Below are 16,567 nucleotides of genomic sequence, written 5' to 3'. Positions count from 1 at the left end.
GGAACACATGACTTATGAGGAGAGGCTGAGGGAACTGGGATTATTTAGTCTGCAGAAGAGAAGAATGAGGGGGGATTTGATAGCTGCTTTCAACTACCTGAAAGGAGGTTCCAAAGAGGATGGATCTAGACTGTTTTCAGTGGTAGTAAATGACAGAACAAGGAGTAATGGTCTCAAGTTGCAGTGGGGGAGGTTTAGGTTGGATATTAAGAAAAACTTTTTCACTAGGAGGGTGGTGAAACACTGGAATGCATTACCTAGGGAGGTGGTGGAATCTCCTTCCTTAGAAGTTTTTAAGGTCAGGCTTGACAAAGCCCTGTCTGGGATGATTTAGTTGGGGATTGGTCCTCTTTGAGCAGGGGGTTGGACTAGATGACCTCCTGAGGTCCCTTTCAACCCTGATATTCTATGATCTAAGTATTATATTAACCTAATTTTAAAAGACAAAGAAATTGAAACACAGAGAGGTTACAAGGCCCTGATGCTGCTAACACTTTTGCACAGGAGTAATTTTACACATGTGAGTAGTAGTCCTGGATTACTCACACATATAAAGTTACTCATGGGCGTCAGGCCATGTCTACATTTTGGGCGCTAAAGTGCCATAGCTACACTACTGTAAGCCCACAGTATAGACACAGCCTACAGCAAGGGAAGGGATTTTTCCTTCACTGTAGGAACACCACCTCCCTGAGCAAGAGTAGTTAGGTTGACAGAAACATTCTTACATCCTTCTACACCAGGAATTATGTCAGCATTGCTACCAATGGTCAGGTGTATGTAGATTTTTCACACCTCTGAGTGCTGTAGCTATGTCAACCTAAATTTTGAGACCAAGCTTCAGTATCTGCAGGAACCTCACCTAAATGACTTGCCCAAGATGACAAAAGAAACCTGTGGGAGTAGAACCTAAATTGTCTGGCTCTCAGGCCTCTGCCACAAGATCACCTTTACTCCCATACAGATTAATAATGGAAATTCAGTTACCTGTCTGGTAAACAGACATACAACCAGTGTAATAAACACAACATTGGCAGACGTGGGAACTTTGGTAAAGGACATTGGGGTGCCCCTCCCCGCAATGCAAGAAAAGTATCATGGGTTCTTTAAGGTCCACACAAAGCGGCCAGGACCTTCCTTTTAAAAAAAGGGATCATCTTGGATTAAATTTTGTATTTTAAATAAACAAGTCCCTACACCTGTTACCACTTGCACCTTCTATTATTAAAGATGAATGGATTCTAATAATCCAGTTTACTCTGACCCATTTATGCTGTGTTTACTTTTTATACTTTATTCAATTTGGACAATTAAATTAAACCCCTCAGGTTTCCCTTTCTGGTCTTCATGCATCAGCAGAATGCTGCAATGTATGAGTTGAAAATACTACTGTGAAATGCTTACATCCAAACAAAATAAAATGTTTCAAATTATTTTTCAGTGTAATGAAAACATTTATGAATAGAGAAGTGCAGAAAAAGGATAAGCTAATTACTCTATATTATTTGCATTGTGGTAAAACCTATAGAACCAGACAGGGGTCAGGACCCTATTGTGCTAGGCATATACGCACAGTGATAAGATAGTCCCTACCTCAAAGGTTTAACAATCTAAGAACACCATGACCAGATCCTTGAACCCAGGTGTTGTCCCACTGATTTCAGTGGGCCCCAATGGGCAGAAGAATCTGCCCATACAGTCCTCACTGTAGGACTGGACCCAAAGGAGATGTGACAAGAAGCTAATTAGGGACTAAGCAGCGCAGTTTGTCAGGTGTCTTGTTAAAACCACAATTTTTGCTATTTTGTGAGGGGGAAGCTTGGGGTTTGTTTGTTTTTTGTGAGGGGGAGGCGTGTGGTGTGATGCAAAGGCGTTATAGTGCTTTCTATTATTTAGTTAACACTTCTTTGAGGGATAGGGAAGGTCTAGGTCGGGGTGGCCAACCTGATCCTCAGAAGGAGCCAGAATTTACCAATGTACATTGCCAAAGAGCCACAGTAATACGTCAGCAGCCCCTCCTCCCCCTAGCTCGGCCCCCCTCCCATCGCCCCAGCTCCCAGTGCCTTCTGCTCACCAGCAGCCCCGCCAATCAGCGCCTCTCCATCCCTCCCTGCACCTCGATCAGCTGTTTTGTGGCATGCAGGAGGCTTGGGGGGGGGGGAGGAGTGAGGGCATGGCAGGCTCAGGGGAGGGGGCGGGAACGGGTGGAGTGGGGGCAGGGCCTGGGGCAGAGCAAGAGGTTGAGAAGTGAGCACCCCCGGCACATTGATACGGTAGATACGCTGGAGGGCAGGGATAGGATACAGAGGGACCTAGACAAATTGGAGGATTGGGCCAAAAGAAATCTGATGAGGTTCAATAAGGATAAGTGCAGAGTCCTGCACTTAGGACGGAAGAACCCAATGCACAGCTACAGACTAGGGACCAAATGGCCAGGCAGCAGTTCTGCGGAAAAGGACCTAGGGGTGACAGTGGACGAGAAGCTGGATATGAGTCAGCAGTGTGCCCTTGTTGCCAAGAAGGCCAATGGCATTTTGGGATGGATAAGTAGGGGCATAGCGAGCAGATTGAGGGACATGATCGTCCCCCTCTATTCGACATTGGTGAGGCCTCATCTGGAGTACTGTGTCCAGTTTTGGGCCCCACACTGCAAGAAGGATGTGAATAAATTGGAAAGAGTCCAGTGAAGGGCAACAAAAATGATAAGGGGTCTGGAACACATGACTTATGAGGAGAGGCTGAGGGAACTGGGATTGTTTAGTCTGCGGAAGAGAAGAATGAGGGGGGATTTGATAGCTGCTTTCAACTACCTGAGAGGTGGTTCCAGAGAGGATGGTTCTAGACTATTCTCAGTGGTAGAAGAGGACAGGACAAGGAGTAATGGTCTCAAGTTGCAGTGGGGGAGGTTTAGGTTGGATATTAGGAAAAACTTTTTCACTAGGAGGATGGTGAAACACTGGAATGCGTTGCCTAGGGAGGTGGTGGAATCTCCTTCCTTAGAAGTTTTTAAGGTCAGGCTTGACAAAGCCCTGGCTGGGATGATTTAATTGGGGATTGGTCCTGCTTTTGAGCAGGGGGTTGGACTAGATGACCTCCTGAGGTCCCTTCCAACCCTGATATTCTATGATTCTATGATTGGAAAGTTGGCACCTGTAGCTCCAGCCCCGAAGTCGGTGCCTATACAAGGAGCCGCATATTAACTTCTGAAGAGCCGCATGTGGCTCTGGAGCCACAGGTTGGCCACCCGTGGTCTAGGTTTTATAGGCTACCTATCCCTAAAAAGTGTGTTGTAAAGAGGTAATTAATTGGAGGAGGAGTGTGTAGAGGCATGGGAAAAGTCAGTCATATGGCATAGGGCCAGATTTTTAAAGGTAAAGACAGATAGGTATCCAGTGGGATTTTCAAAAGTGATTTTAATTTCTTTGGTGCTTTTGAAAATCCCACTAGGTGCCCATCTGCATCTTTAGGCACCTAAATAACTTTGAAAATCTAGCCCAAAGAGGCTGCATGCAAGAAGGCAGAGAATGAGGGTAGGAGACAGATGCAAAATGAGAATTTATGTAGGCAGAATTTACTTAATTGTTTCTTCTTTACCATTCAAATTAAAAACATCCACACCAGTATTATGATTCAGTGTTATCTTGTCTTATTTAATACACAAAATAACGAATGTAACAAATACCTAAAGAAATGCCACTCTCTGAACAGGGTAATTGCTCTCAGTCTGTGGGATTCTTACTCTGAGATGTGAGATCAGAATTTACATGCAGATTATGACAGATGATTTCTAGTTAAAATCAGCCTGGCAGCAGAAGTTTCATTTGGCTTGTTCCCTGGGCTTCTGTTACAGATAATGGCTTCTGTTGGTGACAATGCTGTGCTGAACTCCCTAGTTTTGCTTCATGTTATGTTCACCAAATTTTTGCCAGGCGGATTCAGCCAATAATCCAATAAAGCCAGTATTTTCATGAAGTGTTGTTCAATATTGATCAAAGTGCAACTTTTTACCTTTCAAAGCTGGGGGGGGGGGGGCAGGCAACAAAGGGTTCTCTCTATCTGTGTGTGTGTTGCTTTTGCCAGGACCAGAGCAGGAATGCAGGTCAGAACTCCTGTAAAAAGTCAGTTAGCAATCTAGTTAGAGATGCGTTAGCTTCTGTTTTGTTTAAATGGCTGATAAAATAAGTTGTGCTGAATGAGATGTATATTCCTGTTTTTGTGTCTTTTTATAACTTAAAGTTTTGCCTAAAGGGATTCTCTGTGTTTTGAATCTAATTACCTTGTAAGGTATTTACCATGCTGATTTTACAGAGGTGATTCTTTTACTTTTTCTTCAATTAAAATTCTTCTTTTAAGAACCTGATTGCTTTTTCATTGTTCTTAAGATCCAAGGGTTTGGGTCTGTGTTCACCTATGCAAATTGGTGAGGATTTTTATCAAGACTTCCCCAGGAAAGAGGGTGTAGGGCTTGGGGGGATTCTAGGGGGAAAAGACATTTCCAAGTGGGCTCTTTCACTGTTATATTTGTTAGATGCTTGGTGGTGGCAGCAATAAAGTCCAGGGACAAAAAGGTAAAATAGTTTGTACCTTGGGGAAATTTTAACCTAAGCTGGTAAAAATAAACTTAGGGGGGTTTTCATACAGGTTCCCACATCTGTACCCTAGAGTTCAGAGTGGGGAAGGAACCTTGACAGCTTGTAAGATGCTACCATAACTGGGAGAGCTAAAGGCCAGAAGAGACTGGTTAAGAAAGGTGGAGCTAAACTATGAAGAGCCTTGAAAGTAAGGACCATATATGGTCCTAAGACTGACCAACTTCCACCAGAAAACTTTTGATCATAGTATGGAAGTCTATCTGCATGGATCCGATTGCATAATAGGGACCTATCTTTGTTGCCATATTTGCTACCATACACAAAAAAAGACAAGGACCCTAAAGAAGTCCATTTAATTTCTTAACATACAATTTCTTCTTGAATTAGCCCACCATGATTAAGATTTATACAGAATAAACATTGAACTGATAACTTTATAAGATTATTAAACACATTTCTCTGTTATATTAAATAATACTTCTGTATCAAATCTATCTGAAGATGACGAAGAGGTCTTTGATCAGGTTGCATAATCATTCTTCTTTTCTACTGATGGGATTTGGACCAAAATTCATTACTTGGATAAGATTAATGTACCCAATTACAGCAGCCAAGATCCTTATTAATGGTTATGATTCCAAAAGCCTGCAGCTGAAACATAGTACTACACAGAGCTCAGCCTTATCTCTCTTACTGTTTACATTTATTATGGAATCTCTAATACAAAGAATTCATTCCAGCAACGATATTTTTGGAGTAGGAATAAGCAATATTGAACAGCAGATTGCATTACATATGTTGAGGATACAATAATTTTTGCCAGTAACCCTATAATGCCCCTAGACAATATATTGAAGCAATGTAACATTTTTGGAGAACTTTCTAGATTCAAAATGAATTACAATAAATCAGAGCCTCTCCCTCTAGACTTTGCCCAGAGCCATTGAGAGGCCTTTGAAGATAATTTAACTTTGTCTTGTGCACCACTTTAATTAGGGATATTGGAGTCCATGTAGCCAAAAATTCTTTGGACCTTTTTAAATTAAATGATCTCCCTTTAGCCACTTAACTTAAAAGATTTACATAACTGGAATAACCTCAGCCTATTATTGGTTTCTTAGAAGACACCACTAGGATTAAACTTCACTCCATCTTAATTACCATTTTCAAGTTTTTACAGTCCCTGGCCAATTTAAATCTCATTAAAAAACTACAGAGCAGTATATTAAAATGTATGTACACAGGTGTCAAATACAAAATTAGAGCTTATTTTCTTTATCAGAAAAAAAATCAACAGTGATTTGACATTTTCAAACCTAGCTCTTTACTGTTTGGCAACACAGTTAAGTCCACCAGCTGACAGGTATAGAAATGGCTCCCAATATATCCCATATTAATATATCTCTTTCCTTATACAGTTTATTTATATCTTCACTAATATAATTAACCTATTTGTCAACTGATGAAGAGCACTGTGTAAGAGCTAGGTGTTAGTATTTATTACTATTAATATTACTCACCATGCAGTGGTTATTGGTTTTCTAAGCAAAAGATTTTTTCATTTTGGAATGTATGTATGAATTATATTTACACATCAGGCATAAGAGCAGAATTACATGTTTAGTAGTGGAAGGCTAACTGAAAGAGTTCTAAAGTGGAATGTGGAGATTAGTAAAATTATTCTGAGCATTGGATAAAGGAGGCTGCTCCAGGCATAGGGTACTACATAGAAAAAAGCAACAAATGGGACATTTCTCTCTTGTAGGGCAAGAGACCAGGAAAGACATTGTGCTTCTGTTGTTCATGGCCCAACTGGATGTACATAATTATGAGTGCTTTGCCAGGAATCCTAAGTTTTTCAAAGATAAATTGTGCCTAATGGACATAGAACAGCTTTATGCCAATGCAAATAGCATGTCCACTCATTATTGTGATGAAGTGATCTGTAAATTTGTTAGTCTCTAAGGTGCCACAAGTCCTCCTTTTCTTTTTGCGGATACAGACTAACACGGCTGCTACTCTGAAACTCTATACTGTGTTCACCAATTATAGAAGGCTTCTTGGCTCTGTACTTAAAACATGTAGGCAGCCAAACCTTAAACAGCAGGTAAAATCTGCAGAGCCATGCAAAACAATTTTTGCGGATTGGATGCAGATACAAGTTTTGTATCCACACAGGAGTGTAAAAAGTTGGGCTGCCTACCTTGATGGCCTGGGGCAATGTGTTCTTGTCTAGTACTTGACAAGAGATGGTCTTGAAACAAATGTATATATATCATTTTCCATTTGCACTTCCTGGCACAAATTATGTTGCAGGTCTCAAACATCCTGGCTGTAACACATGATTATACAAGTTGTTGAAAACATGTACATATAACAGGAATCATAGAAATGTAGGACTGAAAGGAACCTCAGTAGGTCATCTAGTCCAGTCCCCTGCACTGAGGCAGGACTAAGGGTATGTCCACACTTACAGCGCTGCGAGAGAGAGCTCCTAATGGCATATAAAAAAAAAACACCCGTGCTCTCCGCCAACATAGTGCTATGCACACTAGTGCTTATGCCGGCATAATTTATGTCTTTCAGGGGGGTGGAATATTCACATCACTGAGAGACATAAGTTTTGCTGATATAAGTGGTAGTGTAGACATAGCCTAAGTATTATCTAAACTGTCCCTCACACATATTTGTCTAACCTGTTGTAGAAGGAAAGCCCTAAAAGAATAAAACTAATTTCAAACTCCATGCCTCTTCCACTCAAGTTTTTTTTCCCCTCTGAGATAAAATAGCCAAACTGTTGCCAGGCAAGTAGAGTAATACTAAATACAAAATCTCATCTATACATTATGTACTATTATACACACACACAAAAACGCAACTATGATTAAATAACTTTATTAAGGTTACAAGGTCAACCACTCAACAGTTAAAAAAATGCTAGAGTAGCCTTAATTGGGGAGCCCTTGCATATATGCACTATAATACAATCTTTAATGACATGATTACATACTATATTTTCCACAGGACCCTTGCCTCAGGCAGTGCACAGGATGGATAGAACTCAAATAATGAGCAGCTATTCAATATTTTGCTTTCTTCTTGTTCAATGTGTGGCCCTCATCCTTATTTATTACATGCTATTCAAACCCTGCTCTGAAAACAGAATTATTAATTTCTTCATAGGTTTTCTATGGCACTCATCACTGTAGTATCTGAGTGGTTTCATAAACATTGATTAATTTATCTTTGCAAAACCCCAGTGAGGGGGCGAGATGCTATTATCCCCATTTTACAGTTGGGGAGCTGGGGCACAGATAGATTATGGTCCAAAGTTTCCACAAATTTTGGGAGCCCAATCTGAGACACTTAAAAGAGATACATAATGCTGTTCTTAAGTGTTCAGAGGTCAGCTCCCATTCATTTCTAGCTCAGTGGTTTGAGCATTGGCCTGCTAAACCCAGGGTTGTGAGTTCAATCCTTGAGGGGGCCATTTAGGGATCTGGGGCAAAAATTGGGGATTGGTCCTGCTTCAAGCAGGGGGTTGGACTAGATGACCTCCTGAGGTCCCTTCCAACCCTAACCTTCTATGATTCTATGATTTCAGTTGCAGCTGAGAATGTAGCACTTCTGCAAATCAGACTCCAGGGTCTCAAGTCAGGTACCCAGAAAATGAGGGAACACACAATTAGTGACCACCTACAGAAAGTATGGGGGAAGCGACTTATCTAGCATCACACAGGAACTCTGTGGCAGAGGCAGGGATAGAATTCAATTCCCCAAGGCAGCATTCACCTGCTTAACTGGGAGACCATCCTTCCTCATCCTATAATCCGCGGCCTCATTCCCAGTGCATCTGTGGCTCTGTGGGCAGGGCTTGCTATTGCTGTCGCTGCTGCTGGAAGAAGTGGCTGCTGCTGCACTACCCCTGCTTTGCTGCCTGCTGGGGAGGGGGGAATAGCATGGAGCCTTCCCTTGTCACTCCTGCTGCTGACGACCATCTGCTGACCTGCCTGCCTCCACTTACCCACCCTGGGACTTGTGCAGCAGAGACTATGATCACCTGCCCCCCTTGAAATTTCCCTTCCCCACAGTTTGCATTGGGCTGGTGGGCCTTCTCTTCCCCATGCCTGCCCATCAGCTCCTCCCCCTCACAGGATCCCACCCTCCCCACTGTCTCCCGTGGTCCTCCTCCCTTGTAGTTCACTGCTCCCCACATCTTGTGTGGTCCTCTTCTGCTTGCAGTTTGCTCCCTGCCCGTGTATGCTCTCTCTCTCCTTGTAGTTCATTGCTCCCTCCCCACCTCCTTCCCTTTGTTACCTGCCTTCCCTGCCCTGCCCTGCCCAGCCCACCTCATCTCTTGTTATTTTGTTATCTGTCCTGCCCAGAGCTCCCTGCTCCTATTGCTGTTTGGTACCTGCTCCACCCCAGAGCCCCTCCCCCCCTCACTGGTACTTGACTTCCCAACCCAGTCCCACCTTCACTCTTTGTTCCTCTCTAGGCCCCTTCCCTATCCCCTTACTGTATATTTCCCTGTCCCGCCCAGGGGCCTACAGAGCTTGCTTAGAAACCAGATGTGTCCATCATAAGATACTTTAATGCTCTGCCAGGTCTGGTAAAAGTTGATTTAAAAAAGGTATTTTATACATGGTGCCACCTAGTGGCTGAACAATACAGTTTAGCATTCTACTACATCTCCCCCTTTACCTTCTACATTCCTAAGACCATCACTAAGGTGACCAGATGTCCCATTTTTAAAGGGACAGTTCCATTTTTGGGGACTTTTTCCTTATATAGGTGCCTATTACTCCCCACCCCCTGCCCTGTTTTTTCCCCACAGTTGCTATCTGGTCACCCTAACTATCACGCTATCTTTGAAGTTCAGTATGGATCAGTCCGTTATGCATCTCTGAATTGTACTGGTTTTCTAATTACACAACCCCAATTTGTTACAACTTGGTCATCTGGCTGTCCATTAGTTGCAATGCTTGGCTGTGGTTTGTTTGGAATCCTTGAGTCTTCTTATTCTGCATCTGCCATCTGTCGCGTTTGTTCTGTTGATAGCTTGTTCCTCAGAAAGAACAAGCTATAGATGAAGACCGTTTCTCTTGAACTCTCCACTGTTGGTCTCAATCACATGTGATCTGAGAGCTGAATTATTTTTCCTTATAATTGCTGGAGTTGTCCATCTTTTTTCTCCATCCAATTTGACGTGAACACGGACACCACTTTCTATACCTGGCAGTTCTCTGAGTGATGTCTGTTGTAAAAGGGTTCATAGGCTCTTTTAGCCTTTTTATCTGAGTTGGCTACTCTTCATTTCTGGCCACTTTAGAGATAGATTCTTTTCCAAAGCTGGAACAGTAGTTTGATTTGTCTTCCCATCAGGAGTTGTCCTGGATTACATCCAGTAGTTGCTATTGGTGTTGATCTGTAACTCAGGAAAGCAAGGAATGGATTTTCCTGCTGTAGGATTTTCTTGGCTGTCTGTACAGCTCTTAGCCGCTCAATTTGCTTCTGCAACGGTCATTGAATGTGGGCTGCTAGCAATAGGATCAAAATCATATTTTGTTTGAAAGGTTTTGAATTCTGCTGCAGTGAATTATGGTCCGTTGTCCTTCACTAGTTGTTCTGGAATACTGAAGTGAGCAAAAGTGCACTTCATTTTCTCAACACCACTGACATGTTATGGCTTTCAACTACATTATTTCTAAATACCTGGAAAAATAGTCCACAATGATCAGGTAATGATGTTCTATGAATTCACATAAATCTGCAGCTGGTCTCTTCCAAGGTCTGTCTGGTAGAGGTGTTATTGAAGGTTCTTTGTGTTATGTTGGTCTGTTAGTTCTGCAATGTTCACACGCCGATACTTTATTCTTTATGTTTTTGCTGACGGCTGGCCACCCCACCGGCTTGTTGGCCCATTCATGGCATTTAGTTAATCCTTGATGTCCTTCATGGATGAGGTTTAGGATTTCTCCTTTCATTTAGTTTGGAATGGCAATTCAGTCACCTTTATTCATGAGTCCACTGGACTTGCTTAGTTATCATCCACACATCACAAAGTAGTCTCTTGTCACTTCCTTAGGATCCTTTAGGCATTTAGGCCAGCCAGCCCTAATGTAATTTAGAACTTCCTGAAGTTGAGTCTGTTGAGGTTGCTTTTTCTAGCTTGTGTAGTCTCTTTTCGGACACTGATCTGTATGTGTCCACAGCATCCACATATGCCTTTACACAGTGATGAGCTGCCAAAATTGTAACAACCGGTTCCCTCCTCACCCCACGAGGGTGTCATGGACTGCTCCCGCCACCCAGGACCCCTGCCCCATCCAACCCCCCCGTGTGCCTTGACACCCCCCCGGGACCCCTGCCCCATCCACCCCTGTCCCCTGACTGCCCCCAGAACCGGGCAGGAGGGTCTCGTGGGCCACCATAGTGGGTGCCCACCATGCCCCGCCCCTAAGAGCCAGAGGGCCCTGCTGGGGGGGCGAGGTGAGGAGTCCTGGCAGTGCTTACTTGGGACAGCTCCCAGGAAGCATCCGGCCAGTCCCTCTGGCTCCTAGAGGTGGGGTAGCATAGCTGGGGGGGGAGCAGGGGGAGCGCCTGCTCCCCACACCGATCCCATCAAAAGTGACGCCTTAGGCACCAACTCCCTGGGTGCTCCGGGAATGGAGCACCCACAGGGAAAATTTGGTGGCTGCAAAGCCCCCACTGGCAGCTCCCCGCCCCACACCCAGCCCCAGCTCACCTCTGCTCAGCCTCTGCCTCCTCCCCTGAATGTGCTGCCCCACTCTGCTTCTCCGCCCCCCACCCTGGCTTCCCGCGAATCAGCTGTTCACACGGGAAGCCTGGGAGGGCTGAGAAGCAGGCGGCAGCTTCACGCTCAGGCCCTGGGAGGTGGAGGTGAGCTGGGGTGGGGAGTGGTTCCCCTGCGCGCCCCTCCCCCCACCCGGGTTACCTGCTGTGGCGGGGGCAGCCCTCCTAGCGCACCCACCACCCCAGCTCACCTCTGCTCTGCCTCCAAGGACTTGAGCGTGAAGCCGCCACCTGCTTCAACCCTCCCAGGCTTCCTGTGTGAACAGCTGATTCGCAGGAAGCCAGGGGGTGGAAAAGCAGAGCAGGGCAGTGTGTTCAGGGGCGGAGGTGGGGTGGAGGTGAGGTGAGCTGGGGCTGGGTGAGGAGCTGCCTGTAAGTGCTCTGCACCCACCAAATTTTCCCTGTGGGTGCTCCAGCCCTGGAGCACCCATGGAGTCGGCGCCTAAGGTGCTACTTTTGGCCAGTTAAGTTTAGAAGCCCTTTTAGAACCGGTTGTCCCTCATGGGACAACCGGTTCTAAAAAGGTCTTCTAAATTTAACAACCGGTTCCAGTGAACCGGTGCGAACTGGCTCCAGCTCACCACTGCCTTTACATCTTCATGCTCATGGGTAGTTGAGTGCAATGCTGGGCTCTGTGACAGTGTTTGCTGCTACCAGATTTTTCCCAGAACATATTTAGCAATTGGATTAAATCAAATTAACCTTAGCAATAGATATTGGCATCTCAGCAGTACTTGATCCAGGTCTTTTCTGTTGATGAGAGTTACAAGCGATTTATGGTCTGTTATCCGTGTAAGTGAATCCACTCCATACAGATATTTGTAAAAGTCCTCACATTCCCATATACTTGCCAGATACTCCTTTTCAATTTATCCATATAGGTTCTGTTTCTGTGAGGGTGAGAGAGCAAAATTCAACTGGCTTCCACTCAGAGCCATGTTGTTGCAACAGTATACTACCTATGCCATATCTGCTTGTATCCACACTGACCATTATGGGTTTGTTCACATCCTAGTACTTGAAAACTGGAACTGTTGAGATAATGTCTTTTACCATTTTTTGAAGGCACTTTTTTGATTTGGCCTCCGTAGCCAAGATGTGTTGGACATTGATAGTTCCTTCAGAGGTTCAGTTATTATAGAAAGGTCTTGTGGGTATCAACCAAAGTAATTTACCATCCCCAGTATGTGTCTCAGTTCTGGTACATTAGTTGGTGCATTCAATTCTCAAATTGCTTTTACCTTCTCAGGACTAGGACTAATTCCATCTTTGTTTATTGTCTGTCCCAAAAACTTGATGTGAGGTGGTGAAAAAAAAAAACCCACACATTTTTCCTTGTTTAGCTTTTTTCTGAACTGACTGATTAGGTTTAGCGTTTTGTTGTGTTTGTCCATCAAAGAGCCATGTATCAGAATACTGCCCAGGAAAATGACAACTCCATTTGTGTTGGTTTAACAGTTCTCAGAGTAACAGCCATGTTAGTCTGTATTCGCAAAAAGAAAAGGAGGACTTGTGGCACCTTAGAGACTAACCTAGTCTGTAAGGTGCCACAAGTACTCCTTTTCTTTTAAGAGTTCTGACATCTTTCTTTGGAAAATTTCAGGTGCACTGGTAATTCCAAAAATTAATCTTCAAAAGCAAAGTCTCCCAAAAGATGTGATAAATGTAGTCAGTTTAGCACTTTCTGTGGGTAAAGGAATTTGCCAGAATCTGCTTGAGGCATCCTGCTTTGTGAATGTTGAAGCTTCTTTCACTTTGGGGAGGAAGTTATCCAGTGATGAGAGGATATATTTTTATCTCACAACTGCTGCATTAAGTCTTTTAAGATCCACACAGATTTTTATTTTTCCATGTTTTCTTTTTAACTGGTACCAAGGGGGCACACCGTGCTGATGGCTCAGAGATTTTTCTGCATTATGCCAATCTATTCCATTCTCTTTAACTCAGTTTCCACTTTATGAAGTAATGGGATAGGAATCCTGCAAGGTACAGGTACACTATATGGGTCAGCATGATCTCTTACGGTTATTTGTACTGCATCTCCCTTCACAATTCCACTATCACCAAATGGTCCATCAAATTCTTCCACCTTTCTCACTTGGCCCATCATGGCTGCTATGCTGCATTTGAGAAGGTTGTTGGTCTGTGGTCCTTTGACCACAAACACTCTGGATACATAGCTTTTGTCTCTTTCTCTGTAAGTTGTTTTTGTGGTGAACTGGCCCATGCAGTTCAGAGCACTTCTGGGGCTAATTAGAGCTTTGCCGGGTGACTTCAGCTCTGGGAAGTGTTGAAGGTGATTGTCAGTTCCTTCTGAGATGGACTGTGACATCAGCTCCTGAGTCAATTGTAAAGTCAATAGTCACTCCATGAATATTCAATTTCATTCGCTAGACAGGCTCTATGTCATCACATGTAATAGATCCCAGAAGCAATCTATCTTGATTATCTGTCATATGAGTCAACACCCTGACTGCTTTGGAGCAGAAAACAGTTGCAAAATGTCCATATTTCATGCATTTATTACACTGGGTACTTCTAGCTGGACACAATCTCCTGGAATATCACTTTTCCCACATATTGTGCATGCAGGCTGGAATTTGTCCCTCTCAGCCTGGTAGTTCACTCTCCTTGCCTCAGGGGTTTTATGATAATGAAGTCTTACTCAAGTGTCTGTTCATAGCTTCAAAGCTAATTTCAGGTTTTTCAAGTTGCTCCTGCCTTTTATTCTTTTTGATTAATTCTGACTATTTTGCTATCTATATACCTGTGGCAGGGGTTCAATCTCTCTTCAATTGTAGCTGCTGTGAAAGGTTTTTATCTGTTAATCCAATAATTAGCCTGTCTGATATTTTTATGTTTTACATTCCCAAAATCAGTTTTCAGGCAATGTTTGTAGAGCTCTTATAAAACATTCAACATTTCCCCCTAGTTCTTGAATTGTCTGGTGGAAACATATTCTCATAAATCATATTTCACTGAGGTATAAAGTATGTATCAAACATAGCCAGAACCCTTTCATAGTCAGCTTTGTGAGCGTCTTAAGGAAAGTCAAAGGATTTAAAGATATGCTCTGCCTGCTTCCCCATAGCATAAATTAAAGATGATAGCAGTATCTCCAATTTCTTTGTGCAACTTGGTAGCAATGCACAATCTTGCAAAATATTGTTTTCAGTCTGTCCATGCTGAAGCTCTCTGGGGAATTGAAGAGTGGCATGTTGATGCAACTTTTGTAGCTTTCAGAGTAGCAGCCGTTTTAATCTATTTGCAAAAAGAAAAAGGAGTACTTGTGGCACCTTAGAGACTAACCAATTTATTTGAGCATAAGCTTTCGTGAGCTACAGCTCACTTCATCGGATGCATAAAACATCTGATGAAGTGAGCTGTAGCTCACAAAAGCTTATGCTCAAATAAATTGGTTAGTCTCTAAGGTGCCACAAGTACTCCTTTTTCTTTTTGTAGCTTTGTTCCTTCTATTTGCCTTTGAGGAGCAGTGGGCACTATCAGGGGTTCTCTGCTTGATTTTCCCTTCTAGTTTCCTGATTTTTAACCTCTTTCTTCACTTGTTGTCCCCAGTATTTATGAGGGGGAGGGCTTATAGCTTTGGGCAGGCTTAGGCTCACCATCTCCCAGCAACCACAATAGATACACACCTTCCAACTTCCACAACAAATGAAGCAGGATCCTATAGACAGTCTCATTCACTACTTATCCCTGATTCTTCCACAAAGCAGATCCATGCCATGCACTGGGTGAGATGGGAAAAATAGCATGTGGTCATATAATTAAGGGCTGTATCATATTGCATAAACATAAGAGGGCCAAATTAAGGTTGCAGAGACAATCTTACTTCTGCTGTCTCCTAACTTTGGGTGCTAGACTTTGCAATCTTAATAATGTTCTTTTAACGTAATTCTTCTCCGCATAGTTTCCTAGGTTTTTTTTTTTAAAAAAGCAAACTGAAAAAACAGAAATTCTATTATGTGGCATCACAATGATACCCCCTGGGACATCAGCTGGGTTGGAATCTTTAGATCTATCACAACATACCTCTGCACTTGAGCTAATGGAGTAACTGACAGCAGTTGTTTGTCATCCCTCTGTGGGCCAGCAGTAGAGGGCGATGAGATATTGTGCCAGTGGGTTTGTCAGCTATTTTCTGACAGCTAAGGAATGGTGAAACACAGGAACTTGGAATTCCATCCCAGGCTTTGTTCTCTAGTGGTCATAGACCCTTCTTCCTATTCTCCCCAAGCTTGACCCTGTTCACTGCATCCTGTTCTTGCCCCATACCTGTCTTTTCCCACCCCATCTTCTCCGCCCAGTCCTGTTCTCCTCACCCAGCCAGTCCAACTCTTCAATTCATGCCAAATTTCAAGTCCCTCCGCCAAAGTATGCAAGGTGCAAGAGCTTATCAAAGAAAAGGTTGCCAGAATTCAACATGAGCAAAACATTTTTTTCTAACCTTGTTCCTTAGAAATGACTGAACTATTCTGGTTGAAATTTAAAGTCAGTCAGTTCAGATTTAGGCAAACAACTTGCCTAGAAAATTTCAGCTCGAATGGTTTATGTCTGGCAAAGTTACAACCAACTGAAAAATGGTCTTATAATGGGAAGTGTTATGCAACCTTAATAATAGGTGGCACTACCAGCCCTGCCTGTAATAGTTTGAAGGGTCAGAGCACGATAAACACATGTGCAGATCATGCTTTTGGTGGAAGTGAAGGAAAGAATGTGCTGCGCAGCTGATCAACACCTACGAAATCTTCTTTCCTTCATACCTCTATCAAGAATCCCTGAATATGGCAAAACGTCAAATACAAAAACATAAAACATTTGCCTCCTTAAGCAGTTTGGACTGAAGTAGTTTACTATGTAATGCATGAAGGACACTTGTGATAGCTAGAATATTGCCTAAATGAACATATATTAATCATTCTGTATGGAAACAAAGGACAACATGTGATAAAGTATAGCAATAGAGTACCTCAGCACTCATGAAATACACTATACCGTTGTCAGAGAGCAACCAGCGGAAGGGGCATAACTCAGATTTATGACCTGCGCTTATACCATCTTACACTGTGATCTCATCAAATCTCAAGTTAAGCAGGTCAGGCCTGGTCAGTGCTTGGCTGGGATATGCTTAAAGAAAAACA

The sequence above is a fragment of the Lepidochelys kempii genome, chromosome 4 (assembly GCF_965140285.1).
Source record: "Lepidochelys kempii isolate rLepKem1 chromosome 4, rLepKem1.hap1, whole genome shotgun sequence".
Taxonomy (NCBI): domain Eukaryota; kingdom Metazoa; phylum Chordata; order Testudines; family Cheloniidae; genus Lepidochelys; species Lepidochelys kempii.
Note: the sequence above shows the minus strand (reverse complement) of the source record.